This window comes from Nansenia antarctica (assembly GCF_963989245.1).
Source record: "Nansenia antarctica genome assembly, chromosome: 2".
Taxonomy (NCBI): Eukaryota; Metazoa; Chordata; class Actinopteri; order Argentiniformes; family Microstomatidae; genus Nansenia; species Nansenia antarctica.
Genome location: NC_137675.1, coordinates 33,180,273 through 33,195,399, shown reverse-complemented (window position 1 = coordinate 33,195,399; position 15,127 = coordinate 33,180,273).

Genomic DNA, 15,127 nt, shown 5'->3' with positions numbered 1-15,127 from the left:
TTTGCTGGTAGCCTTACAGGATTCCACGATGTGGATGAGTGAACTTGTTGCTCTCACAAGTCGCTTCCATGAGGAAAAACGCTCGAATCTGTGAGATCCAAGGTGTGTTCTGTCGTTGGGCAGGTTGGTGATGTGTGCCCGTACCTCTATGTCTGAGTCCGGGTTGATGAGGTCAAAGACTTCAGGTGATGGTGGTTCCTCTACTTGTAGCAGAAACGTTGGTCCTCTAAGCCAGGTTGTCTCACCTAGCATAGCTGCAGGCACATAACGTGTGCCAAGGTCAGCTGGGTTATGGCTTGTGGAGATGTAGTGCCACTGGGTTGGTTCAGAAGACCGCCGTATACGCTGCACTCTGTTGCTCACATATACATAGAACCTTCTTGTCTGGTTGCTGATGTATCCTAGGACAACTCGGCTATCTGTATAGAACTTTACAGCATCCAGAGCTATATCTAGCTCGCTTGTGACTAGCTCAGCGACTTCCACACCCAACACGGCAGCTCCCAACTCCAATCTTGGGATAGTGTGAGCCGACTGTGGAGTTAACTTAGCTTTTCCAAGGACAAATCCTACTTGACATTTTTGCTCAACATCAATTACTTGGAGATAGGCGACTGCTGCAATAGCCTTCACTGAAACGTCTGAGAACACGTGTAGCTCCTTTCTTATGGCTGTTGAGATTGTAGAAGCAGAATAGGTTCTTGGGATCTCCAACTGCCTGAGGTCTTGAAGAGAGCTTCTCCAAGCGTTCCACTCATCTTCCCTTTCTGGAGGAAGAGGAGAGTCCCAGTCGGAGGCTTCGTTTGTGAGCTCCCGTAACAGGATCTTTCCCTGTATCGTAACTGGTGCAACGAATCCAAGTGGATCGAAGAGGCCGTTGACAGTAGCTAGAACACCCCTACGTGTGAAAGGCTTTGTGGATTCTGCTACTTGAAACGTGAAGACATCTTTCTTCAGATCCCAACTCACTCCAAGGATCCGTTGAATAGGAGTGGGATCGACATCCAAGTTTAGGTCTTTGAGTCCCTTTGCTCGGTCCTCAGCAGAGAATGCTTCCATAACCTCCTGGCTGTTGGAAACAACTTTGTGAAGTCGCAGGTTCGACACAGCAAGCATCTCCTGTGTCCGCTTCAGTAGGTCGATGGCTTCACGTGCTGTGGGCCTTGACAGGAGTCCGTCGTCAACGTAGAACTCTCTTTCGATGAACTGTTTGGCGTCAGACCCAAATTCTTCTTCACCATGAGCTGCAGCACGTCTGAGACCATAGATTGCCACCGCAGGAGAGGGACTGCTCCCGAATACGTGAACCTTCATGCGGTACTCACATATGTCGTTCCTAGGATCGTTGTCCTCGTACCACAGAAAGCGGAGAAAGTTCCTGTGGTCTTCTTTCACAACGAAGCTGTGAAACATTTGTTCTATGTCCACAGTGACAGCGATCGGTTCTCGTCTGAATCGCACCAGTACTCCTAAGAGGCTGTTATTTAAGTCCGGACCAGAAAGGAGAACATCGTTCAGTGACACGCCTTTCCATTTTGCACTGGAATCGAAGACGACTCGAATCTGGCCTGGCTTCTGAGGGTGATAAACCCCGAAGATACCTAGGTAAGTACCAACATTCTTGTCCGTTCTCCAATGTAGGAGCCAGCTCAGCATGATCACGGTCGAAGATGTTCTGCATGAACGCGATGAAGTGCCTCTTCATCTCGGGCCTTTTCTCCAGTGTGTTTTGAAGAGAGGTAAGTCGTGTGAGGGCCTGGCCTCGGCTGTGAGGGAGTTGCTGACGTGGTGTTCTGAATGGCAATGGTGCCACCCAGCTGTTGCAGTCATCCATATACATTTCTTTGTCCATGACCTTTAAGAACAGTCTGTCTTCAATAGAGAGTCCAATCTTGTTGTCATCCTCGGACGTGTTGAAGATGGTGCTCCCTAAGTTGCATTCCCGGATACTGTGGGTGCCTTGCGCTGGGGCAATCTGATGTGCTGGCTTCGGAACATATTGCTCCTTCACCTGGATCCTGTTCGGACATGGGCTGAAGAATGAAGGGCGTTGGTTCTCAAGCACATTGGTGCGGTAGCTTTGGATGTCTGAAGGCTTGTGGGCTGCCTCTAGGCAGACTTCTCCTATGATGACCCATCCCAGGTCGAGTCGTTGTGCGTAGGGGGCGTCATGTGGACCGTTCCGTTGCTCCCGCACTTTATGAACTCTAAGGATGTCTCGGCCTAGCAAGAGAAGGATCTGTGCTTTAGAATCCAAAGGTGGTATACCATATGCTATGGGCTTGAGGTGGGAATGATGCAACGCTGCTTCTGGCGTAGGTATCTCAGCTCTTTCGGTGGGAATGTTGTTACACTCTATTAGTGTAGGTAGTGTCACTGTTGTAGCTCCATCCACAGATTCCACCACAAAGCCTGTGGCTCTCCTTCCTGTCATCTGAGTTGTACCTGCACATGTACGAAGTGTGAATGCTGAATCTGACCCCTTGATGTGGAACATATCAAAGAATTCAGACCTTGCAAGCGACCTGTTGCTTTGGTCATCCAGCACAACATATGCTCTGGTTGCTCTCTCTGGGTGTGCTTCTGGGAATATATTCACCAGGCAAATCTTCGAGCAGGATCTGCCGCTTTGACCCTCTCCACAGACTTCTGTGCAATTTGAGGTGACTGCAGATTGGTCTGATCCTCCTTCTCCCTCCCCGCCATCCTCAGATGGGGCTGGAGGCGGAGGTCCTGGATGAAGAGCCGTGGTGTGGCTGTTACTCTCACATTCCATGCACTTGATGGCTGTGGTGCAGTTCTTGGCTAGATGAGTAGTTGTGGAACAACATCTGAAGCAGACACCGTTGTCTTTGAGGAAGGCCTTGCGCTCCTCGAGGGGCTTGCTTCTGAAACCTCTGCAGCGTGTTAGGGGGTGTGGCTTCTTATGGAGAGGGCATAGTTTTTTTATGTCCACTGCTGTTCGGCCTGAACCGTCTCGTGTGTCTTTCTCGTGAGAGACATCTGTCTTATGTGCAGAGACCAGGCTCTTACTTTGTCTCTTGAATGGCTGCTCTGACTTCATCTGGGCTGTGTTACTCATCGATAGCCTGAAGCTTGGGTCATTGCGAGCTCGTGCCTCTTTGGTGATGAACTCGCAGAAGAATGTGAATGGGGGAAAAACTACCTGTCGCTCAGCTTTGTATCCGGAACCCTGTGATATCCATTTCTCTTGGATGTTGTAGGGCAACTTGTCTACGATGGGCAAAATGCCGCGTGAAGTGTCCAGATAGCTCAAACCAGGCAGGTAACCTTCGAACATGGCTGCTTCCAACTCTTGGAGAAGGTCACTTAGCTCTCTCAGCTTCACAGGATCTTTATTGCTGATCTTTGGGAAGTTCTCCAGCCTGTCGAAGAGGGACTTTTCAATTACCTCTGGAGACCCGAAGCACTCTTCTAAGCGTTCCCAAGCTTTGCATAGACCTTGAGATGAATGACCTACATGTACTGCTCTTATTCGTTTCACGTGCTTTGCAGATTCACTCCCTAACCACTTAATCATGAGGTCCATCTCTTCATTAGCACTGAGTAGTAGTCCGTCAATGGCGTTCTTGAAGGACGACTTCCATGCCCAGTAATTTTCTGGGTGATCATCGAACTTGGTGAGACCGGAGGTTACGAGGTCTCTGCGTGCTAGGTACCGAGCCACATCACTGATGTCGGTTGTGTCACCGCTTCCTGTTGGTTTGTATGGTGAACCCTTGGGCCTGCTGGGTGTGAGCTGCTCTGATTTCTTTGGCCTACTAGGTCGCAGTGATGGAGAGCTGTGCTCATGGTTCACGGTGGAGGAGTACTGTCTCTCGTATGAAACAGTCAGACGCTGTCTGGGTGGTGAGGAGGATCTCAGCCTATGGACTATCGGTTCCAGATTGGCTATAGAGTCCTTAACATCTTCGGCAGATAGTGGTAGCTGTGACTGTTGTTCTACGTACTGGCGTGTGCGGTCAACAGTGGCATGAATGACAGCTTCGATACCGTTGTTTTCTTCCTCCGCTGCTGCTTCAAGAACATTAGCTTCAGCGATGGCTTCTGCCACTTCTTTCTCATGCAGCAAGTTCTTTAATTTTGCTTCCATTTGGGCTTTTTCGATCATAATCTCTGATTCCATTTTTGCATAGCCAGCACGTGTGCGTGCTACTTCCACTTTGACACGTGCATTGACAGCTGCCCTACTGGCTGTTGATTTAAAAGACCTAGATGTGCTAGAGGCCACTGACCTTGTCTCAGCATTGCTCAACTCTTCCATCATGAATATTGCTGTGTGCTTGGCGTGAGCAAGGATGATGGGGAGCAGTGCTTGCGCTGAAGATCTCTCTCCTTGAGTCGATCCGCCCGCTGAGTGGTTGCTTTTTTACTATTCTGTTCCCACTGCGCGTAACCAGGGCGCAACTTCCACAGATAGCGAACACACACTGACACACAAATGAATCCTCAGACGCTGGAGTAAAGTTTAGTTCTTTACTCAACCCTCAGAAACATGAGTGGTCGTTTGGTTATTTTGTAAAACTGTAAATAAACATAAGAGTACAATTACTGTAATGCTCAAAACTATACTGTTACACTTTCAACATCAACAGTATGTAGCCAACATATAATATCAATATAGCAATACAAATAGTTATACTTAAATAATATAAGCTATGTATTTATAAACATATACATTATACATTGTAGTTAAACAAGAAAAGAAAAGGCAACTTACAAGCAAAGCCTTTTCCAGGGCAAGAATGTAAACAAAGAGATTCTCCGGAGCTTTTTCTCTCAACTAGCTGTTGCACGAGCTATCACGTCTGAACAGTGTGCTCACGTCATGTGACTAATGTTCGTCATGTGACTAATCAAAACCGAAACTGAATAAAGGCAGTAACAAATGTAATGTCATAAAATGTCCACTAGATGTCTCCAAAATGAAAACCTAAGAAACCATGACACAGGTTGATGGAGAAAGGGCTTGACTGAATGCTCTCCTGGGGCGCATGGGGCGCATGCCCAAAGACGAACCAGTGCAGCTTGGCACTGATGCTCCACGCCTCTGAGTGTAGCTTGTCAAACACCACGGGCGTCTTGATGGTCAGTGACAGCTGATACATGGGCATCTTGATGGTCAGTGACAGCTGATACATGGGCATCTTGATGGTCAGTGACAGCTGATACATGGGCATCTTGATGGTCAGTGACAGCTGATACATGGGCATCTTGGTGCTGCGGCCACAGTCGGGGATGAGCCGGTGCTTGGGGTGCAGCTTGCCAGGCCCCACCCGGGAGTCAAAGTCCAGCAGGGCCTTGTTGAGCTGTGCCACCTTTCGTCCTCCTGGGCGAGGGAGAACAGGTCCACCTGGTCGCCTTTGGACTCCAGCATGGCCTCCAGCTCTTCCTTGCCTTTACAGATAATAATAAATAAATAAAAAAGCGTCTGGGGCAGAGAGGGCAGAGAGGGCAGAGAAGGGTGGCTTCTCTGTAAGTTGCATTTGTCACATTTGATCATGACAACTAACCAGGCAAATGCTTATACTATAATAATATAATGGTCTTATTCAGGTGACATTGAAAACATGGCTGCTCACTCCCTTTGCGAACCCCAAGACACCGGAGGAAATCCAGTATAATTTAGCGCATGAACGGGCAAGGTCTGTTGTGGAGCACACTATAGGCATGTTGAAGGGGAGATGGCGTTGCCTTGACAGCTCTGGAGGGATATAAAGGAAGACTGAAATACAATCATAAACATCAGTTCCCTTTAAATCTTGAATTAAACAAATTTTCTCGGCTGATAACAACATCGTTAATTTTATTAAGAGCCACTTCGCATGAATTACAGTAGGCAGTGCGGCTCACATGCCTGTAATAACTCTGCATAACCAGTAGGTAATGTGCATATGTCAAGTCAATACCTGACGTAGAGCTACAATCGTTTCCACGGTCAAATTGACTCACGTTGACATTTTATAAATCACTACTTTGACGTGGTTTTCTACCCCCAAAGTACTTTCTATAAATGAGGCCCCTGGTGTTGGTGAGGATGGATTTGGAACCGATGAGCAGGGCCTCGTTTTTGCTGCCGTTGAGCTTCAGGAAAGTCCTGCTCATCCAGCTCCTGATGTCCTCAAGGCAGTATGCCTTGCATCTATGCAGTATGCCAACAATGTTCGAGAGAAACTTGTCTTTCTGGATCAGACTACATCCAGCAGCACATTCATGACATTCATGACTTTGTCACCTACTTCCAAAAAAAGTCTCTCCCTGATGAGATTCTCACACTGATCACATCCAAGCGGGCAACCACCTGCCCTCGCGATCATATCCCCTCCTCTCTTCTTCAATCCATTTCTTCTGACATCCTTTCTTACCTTACCACCGTAATCAACTCCTTATCCACAGGATCTGTCCCGGTTGCCTTCATGATAGCCAGAGTCAAGCCTCTCCTCAAGAAACCTATCTGTGACCCGTCCTCTGTCCACAACTACAGACTGGTATCCCTTCTCTCCTTCCCTTCCAAAACCCTTCAACGTGCTGCATCTAAACAACTGACTGACTATCTCCGGAAGATGGAACATCTGGACCCCAACCAATCCGGCTTCAAGGCTGGGCATTGCACTGAGACTGCTCTCCTTGCTGTCACAGAGGCCCTCCACTGTTCTCAAGCTTCCTCCCTCTCCTCTGTTCTCATTCTCCTGGACCTGTCCGCTCCCTTCGACACAGGCAACCACCAGATCCTTCTCTCCATCCTCTCAGAACTGGGCATCTCTGGCACCACACACTTGCTTCCTTGCTTGCTTCCTACCTGGCGGGTCACTCCTACCAGGTGACTCGGAGACAATCTTTGTCTTCTCCATGAACCCTCATCACTGGGGTACCACAGGGCTCTGTCCTAGGGCCCCTACTTTTCTCCCTCGACACCAAGTCTCTTGGCTCGGTAATCTCTTCACATGGGCTCTCCTACCACAGCTACGCAGACGACACTCAACTCTTCCTGTCCTTCCCCCCGTCTGATGTACACGTGGTAACCCGTATCTCAGCATGTCTCGCTGACATTTCAACTTGGATGGCTGACCACCATCTCAAGCTCAATCTTAACAAGACCGAGCTCCTCTTCATCCCCGGGAAAGCCTGCCCTCTCCAAGACTTCTCCATCACAGTGGAGAACTCTACTGTAACCCCCTCCCTGACAGCCAAGAACCTTGGAGTGATCCTGGATAACCGACTATCCTGTGCAGAGAACATTGCAGCAACGGCTCGCTCCTGCAGATTCTTCCTCTACAACATCAGAAGGATACGACCATTCCTTACCAGAGAGGCAGCGCAACTCTTGACCCAGGCACTGGTCATCTCCCGCCTGGATTACTGCAATGTACTCCTGGCTGGGCTCCCCGCTTCAGCCATTAGACCTCTGCAGCTCATCCAGAATGCTGCTGCCCGGCTGGTATTCAACCTCCCCAAATACTCGCATGTCACCCCTCTCCTTCGCACCCTGCACTGGCTCCCGATAGCAGCTCGCATCAGATTCAAGACCCTGGTGCTTGCATACCAGACAGCTAAAGGGACAGCCCCTGCCTACCTGAAGGAAATGGTAACCCCCCAAACCCCTGCCCGCTCACTCCGCTCCTCCACCTCGGCTGGCCGACTGGCCCCACCTCCTCTACACAGCAGTCGGGCTGCCCGATCACGTCTCTTCACAACACTGGCTCCCCGCTGGTGGAATGAGCTCCCCACGGCTGTCAGAACGGCAGAGTCACTACCCATCTTCCGTCGTAGACTGAAGACCCATCTCTTCAGGTTACATCTTAACTGCTCCTCCTGAGAAATCTTCTGACCCTCACCACTACGTCTCCTAAAGACACCCACTTTCCCCTCTACTGTGTCCCTAAGAACTTCTATTGCCCCCCTTGTACTGTTTCTCAGTTTCTCCAGTAAAAAAAAAAAAATATTTTTTTTTTTTAGTAGAAGGCGATAGGGAGAAGGTTTTTCCTTCTATCAGTGGCCCCGGGCCCGAGCTAGATTACCCTTCCTGCAACGAATGGTGGATTGCTGATTCACATGCTTAGTATTCAAATGTATTGATTGTAAGTCGCTTTGGAATAAGGCGTCTGCTAAATGCCAAAAATGTAAAAAATGTAAACAAGACTTCTCCATCACTAACCCCCTCCCAGACAGCCAAGAACCGTGGCGTGATCTGGACAACTGCCTATCCTGTGCGGAGAACAACGCAGTGATAGAACGCTCCTGCAGATTCTTCCTTTACAACATCAGAAGGATACGACCATTCCTCACCAGAGAAGCAGCGCAACTTTTGACCCAGTCACTGGTCATCTCCCGCCTTGAATACTGCAACACACTCCTGGCCGGGTTCCCCGCCTCTGCCATCAGACCTCTGCAGCTCATCCAGAATGCTGCTGCCCGTCTGGTGTTCAATCTCCCAAAATGTTCTCATGTCCTTCGCACCCTGCACTGGCTCCCGATAGCAGCTTGCATCAGATTCAAGACCCTGGTGCTTGCCTACCAGGCAACAAAACGGATAGCCCCTGCCTACCTGCGGGCAATGGTCACCCCCTAAACAGTAGCCCGTTCACTCCGCTCCTCCACCTCGGCTAGCCGATTGGCTACACCACCTCTATGCCAACACGCTGCCCGGTCACTTCTCTTCACTATACTGGCAAGAACTGCAGTCACTCCCCATGTTCCACAAGACTCATCTCTTCAGGTTAGACCTTAACTGCTCCTCTTGAGACATCTACTACCCCTGTGCCTCCTGAGACACCTGCTTCCCCCTATACTGTGTCTCCTAAGATTTCTACTTCCTCCCCTTGTACTGTCTCTCTTGTGTAAAAAATAAATGTATAATAATTATAATAATAATAATAATAATTCTTTCTTCTTCTATCCCAATGACTGCCAATGGCCCCTGGCCTGAGCTAGATTACTCTTTCTGCTACGACTGATGAATAGATGGTTCACTTGCTTAGTCAAATGTAGCGATTGTAAGTCGCTTTGGAATAAGGCGTCTGCTAAATGCCAAAAATGTAATGTGAATGTAATTCATCTTCCTCATCAGAGACATCTACGATGTTGAGATACATCAAAGACTTGGAATACGTTCAAATCTGAATTTTCCACTGCAAAGATGAGGATGCTTTTTCTCTACAGCATTCTGTACAGATACCTTAATGCCAATCCTCCACACAACTATGTGTCTTATCAGTAAATTACATTCCTATTTTGAGCAGTGATGATAGTATCTCACAGATCACTAACTGGTACTTAGATAGTGGCATTGACACGACTTCCTTTAGTCGAAAACGTCTTGAAGTGCAGTGTGAAAATACTTTATTGTGTGTGCCCTGATGGCCAGTATATTGCATAAACTAGAAAATGCGTTAGTCAGGGAGACACTGTTACGGTGGTGTCAGAGGGGAAGAGGACAACAATGTTGAGGTGCATGCCCAAGGTGTGGAACTTTATAAATAGGTAGAAATATAGCTGGCAACTTTGTACAGGTATTTACAAAACAATAAGCAGGACGATGACAGGACACTGAACATAAACTGAAATGAGAGCTCTCTGTGGAGGGTCAGCACTAAGTACAGAATGCTGTAGAAAAAAACATCCTCGTCATCCATCCAGAAAGACCAGTTCCTCTTTTTGTCTTGTTTTATGCCTTCGTCTTCAGCTGATAAAGCAGGGAAAGGAATTGGATCTAATGATTTTGGTCTCGACACATCACTGCAAGGTGACAACCACTGGTCGTTCTTGTGCAGGGATTTTCCAGGACAGTTGTCACTAGTGTCTTCTTGTTGCTTCTTTCCATCTTTCTTCTTTGAGCAAGGCTGAGCACCAACATATGGGTCATCAGAATCCGTATCTGCATGGACAAAATATGAGAATAAGTGAAGTAATATAGGTTAATTCTAACCAGTCATTTTAATCAATCATCAAACGCATCTCCCATTAGGTAAGTATTATGAATGAATGAATGGACTTTATTGTCAATGCTACAGTACAGGTACCAAACAACGAAATTTAGGAGGGGTGGCTCCCCTGGTGTTAGGAAAGGGAAGAAAAAAAAAAACTTTAAAAAAAATCACAAGAAGGGAAGGAGCTGGTTTACATAAATAAAGGCTATGTACACAAACCACTGTACTATACTGTACAGATAGACGACTAGGGTTGTCATATTGCACAATAGTATTGTTTCACGTTATTTAAAGTGTCACAGTTTGCAGGCTTGAAATGTACATGTTTGTGCCTCAGCACTACACCTGATTTTTTCAGTCCAGCAGCTGCCATACAATCCGTCCAGACTGTCCAGGGCCCAGAACTTAGGTCTTTGCTGTGTTCAGGGCCTGGACGGCCCTGTGGTAGAAGCTGTTCTTCAGTCTGTTTGTCTTAGCGGCCAGGGTCCTGAACCGCCTTTTCGAGGGCAGCCTGGTAAAGTGTACGTACCCAGGGTGGGTCGGGTCCCTGGAGATCTTGGAGGCCTTCCTGAGACAGCGTGTGTTGTACAGCTCTTCCAGAGAGGGGAGGGGGGCGCCGGTGATCTTCTGTGCTGTTCTCACGACTCTCTGTAGTGCATTTCTCTCCGCTGTTGTGCAGCTGGAGAACCAGTTGCAGATGCCGTAGGTGAGGATGCTCTCCACTGCGCCGCGGTAAAAGGTCACCAGTATCTCCTGCTTGCTGTGTTCCTTCCTGAGGACTCTCAGGGTGTATAGCCGCTGTTGTGCCCTCTTGATGGTGCCTTTTGTGTTGTCCTTCCAGGTCAGGTCATGCATCCCCAGGAATCGGAGGGTTGAGACTCTCTCCACGCTCTCTCCGTCGATGAGCAGGGGCTGGATCTCTGACTTTTTCCTCCTGAAGTCTACGATGATTTCCTGGGTCTTTGACTTGTTCAGCAGCAGGTTGTTAACCTTGCACAGCTTGCTCAGTTGCTCTACCTCATCCCTGTACGCCGCCTCGTCCCCCCCCGAGATACATCCCACCACGGTGGTGTCGTCTGCAAACTTTACGATGGAGTTGCTGGGGTGGACGGGGGTGAAGTCGTAGGTGTAGAGGTTGTAGAGGATGGGGCTTAGCACGCAGCCCTGGGGGGACCCAGTGCTGAGTCTGAGGGCTGTGGAGGTGTGGGGGCCCACCCGCACCCTCTGGGGGCGGTCGGTCAGGAAGTCCTTGATCCACGCACATATAGAGTGTGATAGACCCAGGTCTAGTAGTTTGGTCACTAGCCTGTCTGGAAGGATGGTGTTGAAGGCGGAGCTGAAGTCCACGAAGAGCAGTCTCGCGTAGCTGTTTCCCCTCTCCAGGTGGGATAGAGTGGCGTGGAGAGTCGTCGCGATGGCGTCCTCTGTGGACCTGTGGGCTCTGTAGGCGAACTGGTATGGATCCAGGTTGGGCGGGAGGCGTGTGAGTATGTGTGCCCGGACTAGTTTCTCGAAGCACTTCATGATGATTGGTGTGAGTGCCACCGGGCGGTAGTCGTTTAGGCAGCTCACCGTGCTTTTCTTCGGGACTGGGATGATAGTTGAGGTTTTCAGGCAGGGTGGGACGGTGGCCTGGGACAGGGACTGGTTAAAGATGTTGGTGAAAACCCCGGCCAGCTGGTCGGCGCAGTCTCTCAGCACCCGTCCCAGGACGCCATCCGGCCCCGAGGCTTTCCTGGGGTCCACCGCCTTCAGTACGCGTCTCACTTCATGCTCTGTGAGGGTGAGGCTGCTGAGAGCTGGAGAGAGTGGTGTTTGTGTTGCGGTTACCTCCGTTCGCCCCTCGTCGAACCGGGCGTAGAAGGTGTTCAGCTTTCCCGCCAGCAGGGGGTCGTCCTCTGCGGCTGTGAGCCTGTTGGCTCTGAAGTTTGTCATCTGCTGAACCCCCTGCCACATCCGCCTGGAGTCGTTGCTCAGGAGGCATTCCTCAATCTTCTCTCTGTGGTCTGCCTTGGCCGCTTTGATTCCGCGCTTTAGGTTGGCCCTGGTGGAGCTGTACAGCGGTGTGCTCTTCCCTGCGAAGAAGGCGTTGTCCCTCTCGTTGATCAGTTTTTGGACCTTCCCAGTCATCCATGGCTTCGTGTTGGGGTAGACCCGGACCCGTTTGTCCACGGTGACTGAGTTGGTGCAGTTCACTATGTGGTTCAGAACCGACGACGTGTACTGTTCCAGGTCCTCATGCTCATATTCCTGCCATAGGGTGTCATTTAGGCAGATCTGCAGTGGAGCGGACCCTTCTGGCCAGGTTCTGACAGTCTTAGTGGTGATGGGAGCACTTTTCCACATGGTAGTGTATGCAGGGATCAGGAGGATTGACACATGGTCAGACATGCCTAGATGAGCTAGTGGACTAGCCTTGTAAGCACGTTTGATGTTGGTGTATACCTTGTCCAGTGTTTTTTCTCCTCTTGTTATTACAGATTAGACCAAGAACAATCCAAAGCAGAGAATCAACAAAGGATTCCCAAGTCCTTACCCAGCTGGGAGATGTGTGATGGTGTATTCCTAAGAGAAGGCTCGAGTTCAGGTGATAATCTGGACTCTGCCATCTCTGAAGCTGAGAGAATGCATTGATTAGAGTCACAGCAAGCAAACAGATTTCTCAGCTGAAGCACATACAATTCTATAGCGTTTCCATAGCGTAGTGGTTATCATGTTCGAAACTGGGGCAGAAACACATTTTGGGGGTAGTGGTGGTCTAGTGGATAGTGAGTTGGACTGGTGATCAGAGGGTCATGAGTTCAAATCCCACCTGGGAACACCAACACTAGTGTGCCCTTGAGTAAGGCACTTACCCTAAGTTACTACAGGGAGACTGTCTCTGAAATCTCTAATTGTAAGTTGCTTTGTATAAAAGTGTCTGCTAAAATGTAAAAGATCTTGCTCATATTGGTGGCAGCAGAATGTTTGGAGTGTGTGTCATTGCACTTGTTATACATTATCATAACTGTAAATATCAGGTTCAATTGTAACCCTCGGGTCAAGCAATTGGTGATATATATAAGATATACCTGTGGGAGAGAGGTTCTCCCTTTCCTCTCATCTCTTTCAGTCGCTGTGCCATGGTGTCTGTGCTGTAGACTATTCCATTCTCGTGATCAATGATGAAAGGGGACACATCTGTAACTGTGAACACAGAACATGTTCAAATGAAACCACCTTCAAGCACAAAGCTCTTTTAGACGCCAACTATAGTATTCTTCAGATGAACAGGTGTCTTACAAAAAGGTGACGACGGCACTGGATGAAGCTCTTTCATCATCTTGTCCAGTTTTTTCTTCATGCGTGTGTCATTTTCGGGGGTCAGCACGGGGTAGTCTTTTGGCTGCATAGAACGATGCTGGAACAAACAAAAAAACAGTGTTATGTTTGAAATATAATCAAACTTATAAAGACAAGCTTTGACTTTTGACTTCACACAACCATGTCGTTTTTTTTTTTGCCAAACACACAACTAGTTGACAATGATTCCACCTTTATCACCAGTGTCTAATGTCTTTTCATAGGCCTAAAGACTACTTCTGTATTACCCGGCAGGGTTCGACATTAACGGTTGCCCGATTGCCCGGGGAAAGTAAAACATTTGCCGGGTTTGTTTGCAGCAACGACGCTGCTGGATCCTGGTAATGCAGGAAGAACAGGACGGATGAACCACTGATGAACCAGATGAGACACTGACCTCATGTCTTTTAGCTTGCTTTTATAGTTGTTTTTATTTTCTTAATATTGTTGTCTTTATTTGCACTTGACACCACGGACCTCATTGTCTCTTAGCTTGTTTTATAGCATTTTGGCTTTTGAATTTGTCTAGTGTGTAATATTTGTGATATGTTATGTGTATATGTTTGTGAATATGTGAATATGTTTTTCTGTTTTTGCACCTTCAGAAGAACCACTACAATTTCATTGTATAGGCAACTGTACAAGGACAATAAAGTCTATTCTATTCTATATTCTATACGCATTGTTTGTTATTTTTCTGGTTTTGATCGCTTATGGATTATTTTTGTATGTCGCCAAGTTTGATTGTTTTATTCAATAAATGCTCTAAAACGTACTTTTCATCTCAGCGGATTGTTTGGCGCATCATACAATTACCAGCCCAGACCCGGGTTGCGTCTCTCAGAGACTTTTTACTTTTGGCTCTATCTATCTATCTCGCTACAGGTGTCATATAACCCTAACCCATATCCTGTCATATAAAAGTACCTTATTGAATCTCCAGGTAATGTAGGCTCTTTCTGACATCCATCACTTTTGCTATCGTTAAGATACTTTATTTTTCTGTTTTGGTAGTCTGTCCAATGTGACACTTGCCCTCCTCCACCGGCCCTAGTTTTGGATCTAGCTTGCTGTTCATTATTTTCATGATAAATCGTAGCTAGCTAGCTATAACATCTTCATATACACCATACTGTTACGTTTCTCTAAAGGTTCTGTATGTATACAATAGTGTCGGGTCCAGGTGCGGTGTATGTAAACAAAGACACGGAGATATAATAAAATAAAGACTCTCTTTACTGAGACGTATAGTTCGCAGGTACAAACATAAACTTTCAGACGGAACAACCAAAAGGGGAGCAGTAGGGCTCAGCACGTATGCAATAATAACTAAGGAACTGAGGTCAATAATAAAGTACATGGAAACTAAAGTTTGAGCAAAGGGCTCCAAAGGAGGTACAAGGTTTCAACCAAGCAAACAAAGTCAAGGCTCAATCACGTTCCGGGTAACGGATACGTGAAGTGGTAATACGTACACAGGATACTGAAGCATACCAAACGGGGTAACACAAGTGATCGACGAACAAGGGAACAGGGAAAAGGGACACACCTAAATAGCCACATACAAACATACAACAGGTGACAGGTATTAGCAATTAGTTCCAATAAAGTCCAGCCACCAGTAGGTGGTGTCGGAGAGTCGGAGACTCCCCTGGTGATAGTGCCCCCCCCCCCGACGAGCGGCACCAGCCGATCACCCGGGTGCCTCGGGATGGAGCAGACGAAAGTCAGAAATAAGACTAGGGTCCAATATGTCCCGCAGAGGCACCCAGGTACGCTCCTCCGGCCCATATCCCTCCCAGTCCACAAGAAACTGGACACCCCTACCCACCTTCCGG